Source organism: Cervus canadensis, chromosome 3, assembly GCF_019320065.1.
Source record: "Cervus canadensis isolate Bull #8, Minnesota chromosome 3, ASM1932006v1, whole genome shotgun sequence".
Taxonomy (NCBI): Eukaryota; Metazoa; Chordata; class Mammalia; order Artiodactyla; family Cervidae; genus Cervus; species Cervus canadensis.
The window spans coordinates 80,997,545-81,010,752 of record NC_057388.1 but is presented as its reverse complement, the minus strand read 5'-3'; the positions used below and the strand labels follow the sequence as shown (position 1 = coordinate 81,010,752).

At 39.6% G+C, this 13,208-nt stretch overlaps 1 protein-coding gene across 1 annotated transcript in view; it reads right to left on the bottom strand.

Moving 5' to 3' along the window:
* The window catches only part of CPED1 (cadherin like and PC-esterase domain containing 1), a 313,542-nt gene that overhangs the window by 229,325 nt on the left and 71,009 nt on the right, over positions 1-13,208 (bottom strand). The window lies entirely within an intron of this gene.

The following is a 13,208-nucleotide window of genomic DNA, read 5'->3' as shown; positions in this document are numbered from 1 at the left end:
AGAACTTAAGACCCTATTAGATGCTGCCTGGGAACCAGAAAGGGTTGCAGTCATACACTGCTGAGGACATCAAAAAGAGGATATCCCCCAGGCTCAGGGAACAGACTGGCAGATAAGACAGCTAGACAAGCAGCCGAGGCCTTGGGGGTGACAAGTGAAGCCCCTATTAAAGCTCTCATATTGGCGGAGGTACCTGAGCTAATGCTGGACTCTCCAAAATACACTGAAGCCCAAAACCAACTAGCCGAAGCAGAAGGGGCCATCAAGACTGAAAAGGGATGGTGGAAATTGCCAAGTGGCAAATTATTGGTACCAGAGGAGCTGGCACCCACTCTGGTAAGCCAAACACACCAAGCGACCCATCTAGGCCATCATAAACTGGAAGAGCTAATTTGAAAATATTTCTTGGTTCCCTGCCTCTCTTCCCTAGGCAGGACAAAATCTCAGAACTGCACTGCCTACTCACAGGTCAAAGCTGCCTCTTGGCACAGACAGAAACCTCCAGGGATTCAGTGGAAAGGCTGCCCTTTGAACACCTGGAAGTGGACTTCACTGAAATGAAACCTCACCGACACTACCATTACCTGCTGGTCATAGTATGTACGTTCTCGGGATGGGTAGAAGCTTTTCCTACCCGGACTGAAAGAACATCAAAAGTAGCCTCATGCCTGCTTAGGGAGATAGTTCCCAGATTTGGATTTCCTACCAGCATTGGATAGGACAATGGCCCGGCTTTTGTAGCTGATTTAGTATAACAAGTAAGCAAAACTTTAAGCATCAAGTGGAAATTACATACAGCATATAGGCCCCAGAGTTCTGGGATGGTGGAAGGAACCAACTGGACACTTCAAGAGATGCTCTCCAAGTGGATCTTAGAGACTGACTGTTCCTGGGCGGGCCTGTTTCTGACGGCTCTGCTCAGACTCAGGATGACCCCACGGTCCCATGGCTCTTCTCCATACAAAATTGTGTATGGGAGGCCCCCTCCCATAATACAACAGGTGTCAACAAATTTGCCTCAGGTAAGGGGAGATGAGATTTCACAGCAGATGGAACTGGGTAAGGTAATAAATCAGGTGACTAGGTTAGTACAAGAAAGGGTGCCATTCCCCCTTGGGGAACAGGTTCACGAATGTGAGCCCGGGGATCAGGTGTGGTCAAGCACTGGAAACACGACTCCTTGGCCCCACAATGGAAGGGTCCGTATACTGTTGTTCTAACCAGCCCGACTGCAGAGAAAGTTGCAGGTGTCACTCCCTGAATCCACCACATGAGGGTGGAGAGAGCATACCACGCAGACCTGGAGGACGCCTAGTGGACTGCACAGAGGGACCCCACTGATCCCCATGAAATCAAGATCATCTTAAAGATGAAAAAGAGATGAAGCTCTACAATCAACTGCTGTTACAAGGACTTGCTGGTATCATCCTAAGACTAACCATAGTTTCAGTACAAAGAGGGACCTGTGCTATAATTAAAGTTGAAAGTTGAACATTGTGTATATATTCCTTATTTATCTGGCTATATATCAGCCACCCTAGATGACATGAAAGTCAGGTAAAAGTTACGTCTGATGATAATCTTCCTTTTTGGACTTCAGTCCTATCTTGGGTGAAGGGTGATTGGTGGAAAACTATATTTACCATTGTTATAGTTGCCTTGATAATTCTGCTTTGTGGACCCTTTATTTTACAATGTATTATGAACTTTGTAACCCAAAGGTTGATGTTGTTCTCTCAAATTGGAGGTCAGAGAGTCAGGGTGCAATATATCCCTATGAATGTTGCTCATACTATGAGTTAAGAGCATCAAGAGGGGGGGGATGAAGGAGGAAACAGACAGAACAGGCTCCATCTTGAAAGCAGGACTCCATCTTGGGCTGAACTGTGGACTTTGAGCTCTATGCCCAGTATCTGTGGAAACGACATACCAACTGGAAAACCAGGCCCCCTGGAAGGAAGAGCCCCAGGGCTCGTACCTAGACTCTCTGTTGCCTAAAAGAATACCCTAATTATCTGTGCAACAGAATAGAATCATAAATTCTATTATGCTTATTGGGATATGACCACAGGCCTATTGATAATTGTCCACTGTTAACTACCTAGGCCTAAGGCATGTGAATCATGGTTAACTTTGGTTGTATCTTTCTTTTCCTTTGTTCAGACTAGTTTCAGGGAATTTGGGGAGGTGGGTTTGGGCACGTATGCTTAGGGTATATAAGGTTTTCAGAAAACCTGGTCAGGGTCCTTGGCTAAGAGGAGACTCTGCCTTGGGCCTGCCGGTGTAATAAACTGCACTCCGCTATCTGCATTGTGCTTCTGAGTGAGTTTGTTTCCCAGAACGCGTGGCTACAACTCAAACACAGTGGATCAGGAAGAAGTGACATGGGGAATATTACACTCACTGCTTGGGTGATGTGTTTGCTGAGGAAAAAGCAAACAAACATGGTAGAGTTTATTTTAGAGGACAATATACTGAGTCATGGAACGTGTCTACACATAGGGAGAAATAAACTATTGATTAATAGTTGCAGGCTGGGCAAACAGGATAAACAAATCCCTGAAGTACAAGCAGAGCTTACTGAGTTTTTATTATGTAATGCAAAGGAACCCAGTTTTGTTGTTTAAAGCTGTTCATGCTTTAACAAGTTATTCAGGTGCAATGCTACTCTCCTATGTTTAGCATAGAAATAAGTAAACGGGGACTTGCTGGAAAGATCTGAATGACAAAAGTGAGGATCTCTCTTATCACCTCTTCTTTTATGATCTGTAGAAATCAGACTTAATCATCAGAATCATACACATTGTTGAAAGTGGGCTATGCAGGCTTGCCCCTCATGTGTCCTAGTGTCTGGCACAAGATAACAAACTCTCCAAGTGAAATAAATCAATATACCTTCATGATGGCAGGAGGTGCACAAGTCATGCACCAGAAATGTAAACTTCACCAAGTCAGTTCAGGTTTAAAAGGTCAGGGCCATTGAACCAAAGAGCAGAGGGATTAATCAGCTCCCTCAGCTCATCGGTCTCCGGCACAGTCTCAGCGATATCAAGGACCAGCCAAACGTTTACTGGAAAATGGACATGTTGTCCCTTTCACACTGGTCTGATGCCAAAAGCACAAAGTATAACTCCATGCACAACACCAGAGCAAGAAGCACCTTGGGTCAGTGAGTTTGGTCTAGCTTCTTTCAAAGAAAAAGTGAGTCCCCCAAAGCTCAATACGCTGACTCTCACACCCTAGTGCTACCAGCCTCCACTGACCCTCTCTTCTGTCTTGCCCGTGGCCAGGTGTGAAGCACTTCACAGTATGTATCCCAGACACATCGACAAGCCTGCGTCTTAGTTTATGAGATATGCCAAATGGAAGAAAGATTTATGTAGTTTACAACTAACAGGCTATAATAAGCAGCAAATATTTTTTCCCATTTTCAAGGAAATGAAGCAAGGCAATGCTATCACTTTCTCAAAATCTCCATTTGATTCTGTCCGTGATTAGTTCATTTAGAGATTTATGGCTCACAGGCAGAATGATAAATTTTATCAATAGGTCAGACTCAGGAAATGATCACTTCATTCACATGATTCAACAGTTTCCATGAAATTCTTGCTGGTCTGCAATGGAGTCTAAAATTCTTATCCATAGAATTATTATTTGGGGTTGAAGTATATATAATTTTTTTAAGGTATACTTGAAAGAGAAAAGTATAGCTGAATTAACTAATTTCTCATATTAGCTAGTTCTGGACAGCAGAGAAAGGTCTGAGAACTAGGGTTCAAGGCAGAAAGTAAGAAAGAGAAGGCAACATGGATATTCTCTTACTTTAAAATGAATCAGGTTTCCCTGGTGGCTCAGTGGTAAAGAAACCACCTGTCAATGCAGGAGACATGGGTTTGATCCCTGATCCAGGAGGATCCCACAGGCTGCGGAGCAACTAAGTCACCACAACTATTGAGCCCGTGCTCTAGAGTCTGGCAACCGCACTACTGAGCCCATGCGTTGCAACTACTGAAGCCCAACTGTCCTAGAGCCTGTTGTCTGCAACAAGAGCGGCCACCATAATGAGAAGTCCGTGTACTGCAACTAGAGAGCAGCCCTCGCTCACCACAACTAGAGAAAAGACGGCACAGCAACGAAGACCCAAAACAGCCAAAAATAAACAAATAAATAAAATTATAAAGTGAATCATTTAGGCAGACTGAGATGTCTGCCTGATGAATTCTATCTGCGCTGTATACTAAGTTGCTTCAGTTGTGTTCAGCTCTTTGTGAACCTGTAGACTGTAGCCTGCCAGGCTCCTCTGTCCATCAGATTCTCCAGTCTAGAATACGGGAGTGAGTCTCCACTTTCTTTTCCAGGAGATCTTCTGAACCCAGGGATCAAATCTGCATCTCTTACATCTGCACTAGCAGGTGGGTTCCTTACCACTAGTACTATGGGCTTTATCATAACCACTCAATAAATATTTATCAAAAATTGATAATTGACATTCATTGTTTTTGTCTGTCCAATACCTTTCTTCCTTTGGGGATCTGTTCTCCTCTCCCCAGATGGATCTTGTGAACTACCAATCACAGGTCCTTCCTCTTCCTATCCTTGGCTGTTACAGGCTGAAATGTATCCCCTGAAAATTCATGTTAAAGCCCTAGCTCTCAATATTTCAGAATGTGACTGTGTTTGGAGAAAAAAAATCTTTAAAGGGATGATGAAATTAGATGAGGTCATTAGGGTAAAAGCAGGAAAAGTGAAAGTGAAAGTTGCTCAGTCGTGTCTGACTCTTTATGACCCCATGGACTATACAGTCCATGGACTTCTCTAGGCCAGAATACTGGAGTGGGTAGCCTTTCCCTTCTCCAGGGGATCTTCCCAACCCAGGGACTGAAGCCAGGTCTCCTCCATTGCAGGCAGATTCTTTACCAACTGAGCTATCAGGGCATGTGAATCATGGTTAACTTTGGTTGTATCTTTCTTTTCAGGGAAGCCCCAAAGCAGGTAAAAGAGAAAGTCAAAGCCTCATGTTAGGACAGTAAAGGGAGCTTGAGCAGAGAGTTAGGCTGGGAGATAATGGGAAACCAGAGAGAAATGTAAGGACCTCAACCTGTTCAGAGCCTTGAATGCCATCCAGAGAAGTTTGGAGGAGAGAAGTGGCTAAGAAAGCAGGCTCCAGACTCATGCGGACTATGTGCAGATATCACTTGTTAGATGTGTGACACTGAAAATTTTACTTAGTTTCTCTACACTTGAGTAAAATAGGAATAATAATGATGACTACCTCACAGAGACATTGTGAGTACTAAATGAATTAATTTATATGTGTATATATGTATGTATATATTTTTATAATAAAATACATTGTTAATATATATTTTACATAGATCTTGCATATATAGATAAAATATATAATAATGTAAAATATATATAACATATATTGGGGTTACTCTTCTTACTTTTATTCTTAACAATATGGTGTGAATATTTTTCTATGCCAATAGATTTATGTCTGCCATCATTTTTAATGTATTCACAGTTTCCCACTGAAAAATATGCCATGATTTGTTCATGCTTGAATTGAATAGTAGTCTAGTATATAAAAATTGTTCATGAACGGGGCAGGTAGGGAAAATTATGTAGTTTCACTAAATTTAAATTTTCTTCTTTCTTTTTGCTTATCTGTATTTTCTATTCTTTTCATAACAAGTGCATCTCACTAGCACAATAACAGCATAAAAAAAGAGAAAGAGAACAGGAATTTAAACATGCATGTCTAATCATTTTTCAAATTTGATTTCTATTTTCCTTCTCATGGTGGCCAAAAATGTTAACAGGACACAGGAAAGAGAAGAACATTTCTATGAACTTCCGTGCTTGAAAATAGAATCACGCTTGATAAATAGAATCCACCCCCACTGACCACTGTTCATGTTCTCTATCCTAAAGTTCCTTATTGAGAGCCATGGTTCCCAGCCCAAAGTCTTCAGAGGATTTTTACGGGTCAAACAGGTGGCAGGCAGTGGCCTCTGGGGACCACAAGGAGGAAAAAAAGAAAGGGCAAAGAAGAGGATAAAGAAGGAAGGGCCCTACCCTTTTTCCATCAAAGCAAGGTCATTTCTTCCTACGTTACATAAGGTTCTGGGATGTGTGTGTGTGTGTGTGTGTGTGTGTGTGTGTGTGTGTGTGTGTAGGTTTTCAATGGTTCTTTTTTAAAGACAAAGAAAAATAATCCACCTCACACCTATGCAACCAAGATCAATGCTCTCTCTTTCTGATTTAGGTTTTCTGGCTACAGCTCAGACATCTTCACTTTCTTTCACGGGATCCACAGAGCAAAAATGCTGAAGCACAATGTCAGCAAGAAGTATTGGATTTATTTCCTCTATCCTGAATGCAGAACCATTAAGATGAAGAAAACTGCCCACAAAGCTGATCTATAAGAAGCCCTAAAACATTACTGGATAAGAGAAGAGAGACACCTCTTACCACTATCTCTCTACTTTGTCCTTATCATCCTCTCTAAAGAAATGGTGAACATATATTTAAAGATTTGGGGGTTGAAATGGTACAAAAATACAAGCCTGTTCATAAGAAGTCTATAGCCATCTCCAGCCTGCATGCATGAGGAGAACCGACAATGTGAGAAAGTATTAAGCATATTCTTTTCAGACAGGAATAAGATGACCAGTCTCTGGGCTGCAATGATAATCACCCAGAAGTGGATACCAGTCATGTAATTTATTGGTATCTTTCTGCTTTGTGTGTGTAATATGATAACATTCCTCTAGTTCTTTCATGGATACAAATACCTTATTACTCAAAATGGGTAATTATATCTTGGAGGAAGGAGCCAGTATTTTCCATTTCTCCTGCCTGTACTCTGCCTCATAGAGCCAACTCAATACTGAATTTGTGCAGTGAGTAAAGGGATAAATCCATCCAAGCATCGCCAAAGCCCTCTAATGATCAGCAGGGTCCCCTTCCACCACTCTAAAGAGTTACTCGCTTAGTCGTGTATGACTTTGTGACCCCATGGACTGTAGCCCATCAGGCTCCTCTGTCCAAGGAATCTTCCAGGCAGGAATACTGGAATCCCTTCTCCAGGGGATCTTTCCAACCCAGAGATGGAATCCAGGTCTCCTGCACTGCAGGCAGATTCTTTACCATCTGAGCCACCAAGGAAGCCCTTCCACCACTCTAACCCCCTCCATCAGTATCCTCTCCAGTCTTCCATTTAAAAATATTAGAGGTACTATTATATACCAGGAATTATGCCCATACACTGGAACTTGAGAACAGGGTGTCTTAGTCCTTGTAGGGAGACAAACATATACAAATACAACTAAGTCATAGTGTATGACTAGGCTATTCCGGAAGCTCTCACAAGTACACCAGAAACCAAGAGGAAAGAAAATGTATCTGTCTCAGCAAATCAGGTGGACTTTACTTCGAAGACAGTCCTGAGTAAAGAGAGCTTAGATTTTCAATGTAAAATATATTTACTTCATATTTGCTTCATTTGCAAAACAATATGCTTAACTGGGAAGGAATGTGTCATTTTCTTATCACTTAACTCTTCTGAGACAAACAGCTGAATGACAGATTTAAGTTCCCGGCATCTAACTTGTTCAGCCCAACTGATGGCTTGCTAAAACCACAGGAGACATTCTTTTAGAAACCACACCCAAACCATCAGCACTTTCTGCCTGCTTTTCTTTTGAAATATTTACTGATCATGCAGGAGAGGGTCTTCTCTACTCCGCTGAATCGAACAGAGCATTAAGAACCACAATTTGCTTCCATCAGCCTTAGAATGTATGGAAATTCCTCTGATATTTTCCTATATTGTGAGTGCTAGGGCTAGTATTCCAAATTTTTTAATGTGTGTTCACAAGATTCCTAGAGGGAAATTAGGACAGAATGCCTCAGGGGGCACTAGCTACTTGTGTTGATGGTGGTGGCTGAGCTAACAATTGCAGGAGTAGTATGATTTTTTTTTCCATTTTAGCAAGTGAGGAAGACATCGAAAGAACAGAGAACTTGTGTGTTTTCTTCAGTGTTTACTGTTTGGGAGCAGAGAAGACAGATTGTAAGATTTTTCTGAATTGGTGGCTTAAGAGTTGATGTTTAAGGAAAAATATATTTAAGGAAAAGTATATACACTTGTAGGGAAATACTCCAAGTGGCAAACTCAATGGTCCAGGCTTGGTAGGAAAGAAATTATGACTGAATACAGCTGAGGGACTTGGAGAAAGTAGCAGAATTAAGAGTATTAAAGGTGACATCTGAGGTTCCAGGCTCAGAGATAATGAAGGTGTGAAAAAGCCAGAAAGCCAGTGATTATCAAGTGGAGAATTAAAGTCTCAAAGATGGATATAGTTGTCTGTGATGCAAATTACTAATCAGCAAGGCTGCCCAGATGGGAGGCTGAAGATGAAAAGAAATGAAGGTCATGGATTTGATGAGATCAAAGAACTGTGATGATGAATGGGTCATTGATGTGGGCATCAAAACTGACAAGAATGTAGGTATGTCTGAAGTCTCCAGAAAGAGTCAATCCAGGTGATGATTTTCTTATTGAATATTCTGAATGATCAGGATGTTCACAGATGAGAGGAAGGAGGAGTAGCAAAGAGATACCAACAATCCCTCCCAACACCAGAGATTAAGGTTTTAGCCGAACACCCAGCTTCACTGTCCTTAGGGATTAGGAAAGAAAGCTACCATTTCATGAGGTGAATGGGAGCTGGAGTTACCAAGTGTGTAGAGAAATGCAAATATGCAAGAGGAAGGAGCTTAGAGAAGTGTGAGGACACAAATGTGGGACAAGAAGGACCCGACTACCGGATGGGTCTGAATGTTAGTGGTAACTGAATTCTACAGGTCTGAGAAACATGGGGGAGCTTTATGTGTCCAACATTGCCCCTCTGTCAAGGTATATCTTGGCAATGTCACATGGTACTGCCTTGCACCTTCCTATGTTTTCAACTCCTCTTCTCTTCTTGAAGCCCAAATGACTTATATTAATGAGTCTATAAATTTAATGACAAGCCAAATATTGAAAATGTGCAGGTCATTTGGTCTTGCAAGCTTCTGAATTGTTATGAGCTTCTCATATCACATACTAGGCTCTCATAAACACTTGGGTATGTGACTTCTGGTCTCAATTAAAAAAAAAAAAAAATCTAGCCCTGGCTCAAGTCAGAGCATAAGAGCTAGTTACTTGGGCCTTGCTGTTTAGTCCCTAAATCTGTCTTATTTCTGAAAGAAATGGGGGGGAAAGATCACTCTGGCTAGTGTTTATAATGAACTGGATTATTCAGAAGCAAGAAAAGAAATGGGAAGGGTATAAGAGCACATTGACTTGGACAAGACTGGTCATGGTAGAGATGGAGGAAAGTAGATGGATTCAGTAAGTTTTGGGAGTGAACGGCTTGCTGGTAAACTGAATAGGAATTTGAATGCACTTCCAGAAATTCTACCAATTAGAAATTCATTGGGTTTGCAAACTTCTTTTATAAAAATGCAAATACATGTAAGAGGCTTATGACTGGGGTGAGGGTATAATTTAGTTTGAATTAGTTCCATCAGCTTACTTTATTCTATCACCTAGCTGAAGTCAGTCATACTAAAGAGGTGAGGGTTTTACTTAGGGAAAGAATGTTTTGCACAAAGAATATAATCGTGTGTAGGACAGAAGTGGAAAGGCAGAAGCATGAAGGCACATTCAGAGGACACACGGAGGGGTGTCAGCATTTGAGAGCATGGAGAAGAAGCAAACTCTGGTCTTCTCTGAAAGTCTGCCTGATTGCCTCACAGAGCTGTGTCCCCAGTTTTCTTTAATAATGGGAACCTCATTAATCACATTCTTGTTTGAAGGAGAACATTACTGTAGAGGAAAGGAAAAAATGAAATCAATAAAAATTCTCAAACGGTATTAAGCATTGATAATTTCCATGTTGCTTTGTTTAAATTCAAGCTAGTCTACTTGATTCCCTGACAATATTTCACTGGTATCATATGATAGACAGAAATTTTTAGACCTAGAATTTTAAAAACGATCACCAATTCCATGTGAGATAAATAACTAATATTGGTTGATATTTTAAAATAAGTTCAATTATGTTATTAAAGGATATATTTTATATTCAGTAGTAAATATCTATATTTTTTTAAAAGTCCAGGTTTGTTGACATACAACAAAAGAGGTAAACTCTGTTTATCATTTTCCTTTTCCTTTTCTTTTTTTATATATTCACATGTTACTGAAAAGATGAGGCCAGAGATCTTAAAATGTTCAAAATGCTATCTTTGAGTACAAGTTTGGGTACATTTCAAATTTCACATGAAAGCTAGTACTCAGAACTAAGATAAAACTGGAAAGAATGAGTAATAGCCAAAACTTTGGCACACTACTAACCAAGGCTTCTTGGATGGCATAAAAGAGAACAAAAACAACTGACAACTCAAATAAAACAGTTTCCCTGGTGTTTTGTTTTAGACTTATATTTTAAATATAGAAAAGAACTCTTTTTATAAAAAAAAAAAAAAACTTAATAAAAAGCAATTTCCCAGGTGGTGTGCAGTGGTAAAGAATCCACCTGTCAATATAGGAGATGCAGGAGACATGCGTTCGATCCCTGGGTTGGGAAGACTCCTTAGAGTAGGAAATAGCAACCCACTCCAGCATTCTTGTCTGGAAAATTCCACGGACAGAGGAGTCTGGAAGTCTATGATCCATGGGGTCACAGAGTCAGACACGACTGAGCACGCATGCACAATAAAAAGCAACAAAAGTCATTAGTAAAAAATTTGGGCCAATGAAAAATTATGAAGCATTCGTCTTCAAACACAAACACATTACATGGCAAGATAAAAATAAACCTTTGGGCTAGCCAGTAAAAATCCTATGGATTTGTGCCTTTCCATGTGAGTCACAAGTCTAATAGCAGGTACTCTCTGTGCAGCTGGGACACGGAACAGACTGTGTTAGTCTTACAGGCTGTCTTTAAACTCTCCCCTACATCTGGCTCAGACTCTGTCCTGCCACACCTGCAAGGTCCCATTCAGATTCATCAGGATGATCAGCCCTGCCTTCGTAGCATCTGTGTCGGTACCTACTGCTCAAGATAAAGCCTGGCACAGCATGTCTGTATGGGAAAAAGGCATGGAGAAATCATGGAATCTCAGAGTTGTTAATAATTGCCAAATGTCTTATTTTTATAGATAAAAAAAAAAAACTGAAGTGCAACCAGGCTTCAAATCTTGCCCCAAATTATACATTGATTAAACTTCAGAACTTAAACCTGTCAGGTATTCTTTTCTGAAATCGTTATGAGATACTGCTTCATGTATTTTTCACTTTTTTGCATCATTTGCAAACAGAGGCACTAAGAATCTGTTCTGAACGATCTTTTCAAAGATATTTATGCAGCAGATAGCCTTGAAAGATACAGATGGTGTCTCTCTCCAGAGCAAAGAGAAGGTTTTGCCCAGTATAACAAAAATAATGGGTCTTTCTGGGGCAAAGGGCAGGCACACTCACGGACCTTATGACCATTCAAACTCTCTAAGCTAGGAGCTCTGCTCTTGAAATGCAAACCACTTGGTACACAAGCGTCACCACCTAGACCTCTTCACTTGCCCTGTGGGAGCTGAACCACTGCAAATGCTGATAATCTGTCTGCCTCTCTTGCTATAAATAATAAAGTCATTTGTCTCTGACCCAGGAGTCTCCTGTCTTCTGCCAGCTCCCATGAAACTGGCAGGCAGACTTGTGAACTTGGAAGAAGGTGAATTCTGACTCTTCGCAGGTTCGGCAGAAAATTAAAATTGTAGTGATAATCAGTCACATAAAGAGAAAAATTATTGAAAGGTCTGTTGTTGGACTTTTCACACCTAGGATGACCCAGTTACCACTTTGGAGCACTATGTGTTAGTATATTAATAGTATGTATATAAATATGTATTAGTTGTCAAATAAAATTACATACACATAATTCTATGGACTGTATAGTCCGTGGGGTCACAAAGAGTTGGACACGACTGAGCAACTTTCACTTTCAATTTCATAGACATACCTGTATACTTTATTTTTTTTAATTAAATCTGTGAAATGGGTCTCACTATCCTCACTTTATAGCTTAAAGAAAAAAAAAATCCAACAACAACTCAAATTTAACTCACACACCTTATAGGTGGCAGAGGTAAAAATATCTGGTTTCAAAATCTGTGTTTTGTCTGTCTCAAAATGGCATAGATCACTTTGGTTTTAAATAAAATGACTAAAGTATATAGTATTATGTTTAGTTTTACCATCTTTTTAATAGTACCTACTTTTAAAAATATTTTTAGAAAAAAAATATTTTTAGGTACAGGCATGATGCTATCTGATCTGTATCCAATATTAAATATTCAGTATTCACAACAAATAATGTGTTTTTTAATCTTATTAATATTGATGTTATATTGTATACTGTATATTCATAGTCATTGTCTCCAACATAAGCTATTGTTTATAAAGCTTATACCAAAAAACAGTGCTGTAGACCTATTCCTTTAAAGCTACACATCTAAGAAAATTATCTTCAGCTATAGAAAGATAACATTACAGGAGAAATAATTCCATTAAAAAGGCTGTATATTCCATGAAATTACTTTGTTAGTCACAGAGATACATAGAAAATTACAAACTAGACAGTGAGGAAAGGAAGACATATGTCTAGAACTTATAGATGATCTTGAGAATAAGAAATGTTTAAAGCGAAGTAGACTAAATTTTTTTTTAATCTTACAGAAGCAAAATGTAAACTTAGGTAAGAGTTGTTTGGGGAATTTTTTTGAAACTGGTAATTCATATCTGGCTACAAACAGGCTTTCATTAACATGCTTCTATTCTGCTAACTCCAGTGCTTATCAGTCATTTTGAAATGCAAACAGCAACAAAGAAAAACATACTTTAAAAGTATGTAGGTTCTGTCCAAAATGTAAACAAATGTTTTAAAAATTGACTTAATTAAAGGATTTCTATATACATATTAATAATGTACTGATGGGAATAATCAGTTTACTTGCATCTCACAAAAATATTTTTTTATAAAATAATACCCACTAAAGTTTACATAAACAAAACAAAGAGATCATGGAGTCAGTTACAAGTGTCATATAAAATGATACCTGCATAACTAAGTTTATATATAGATTATTTATTTTAAACA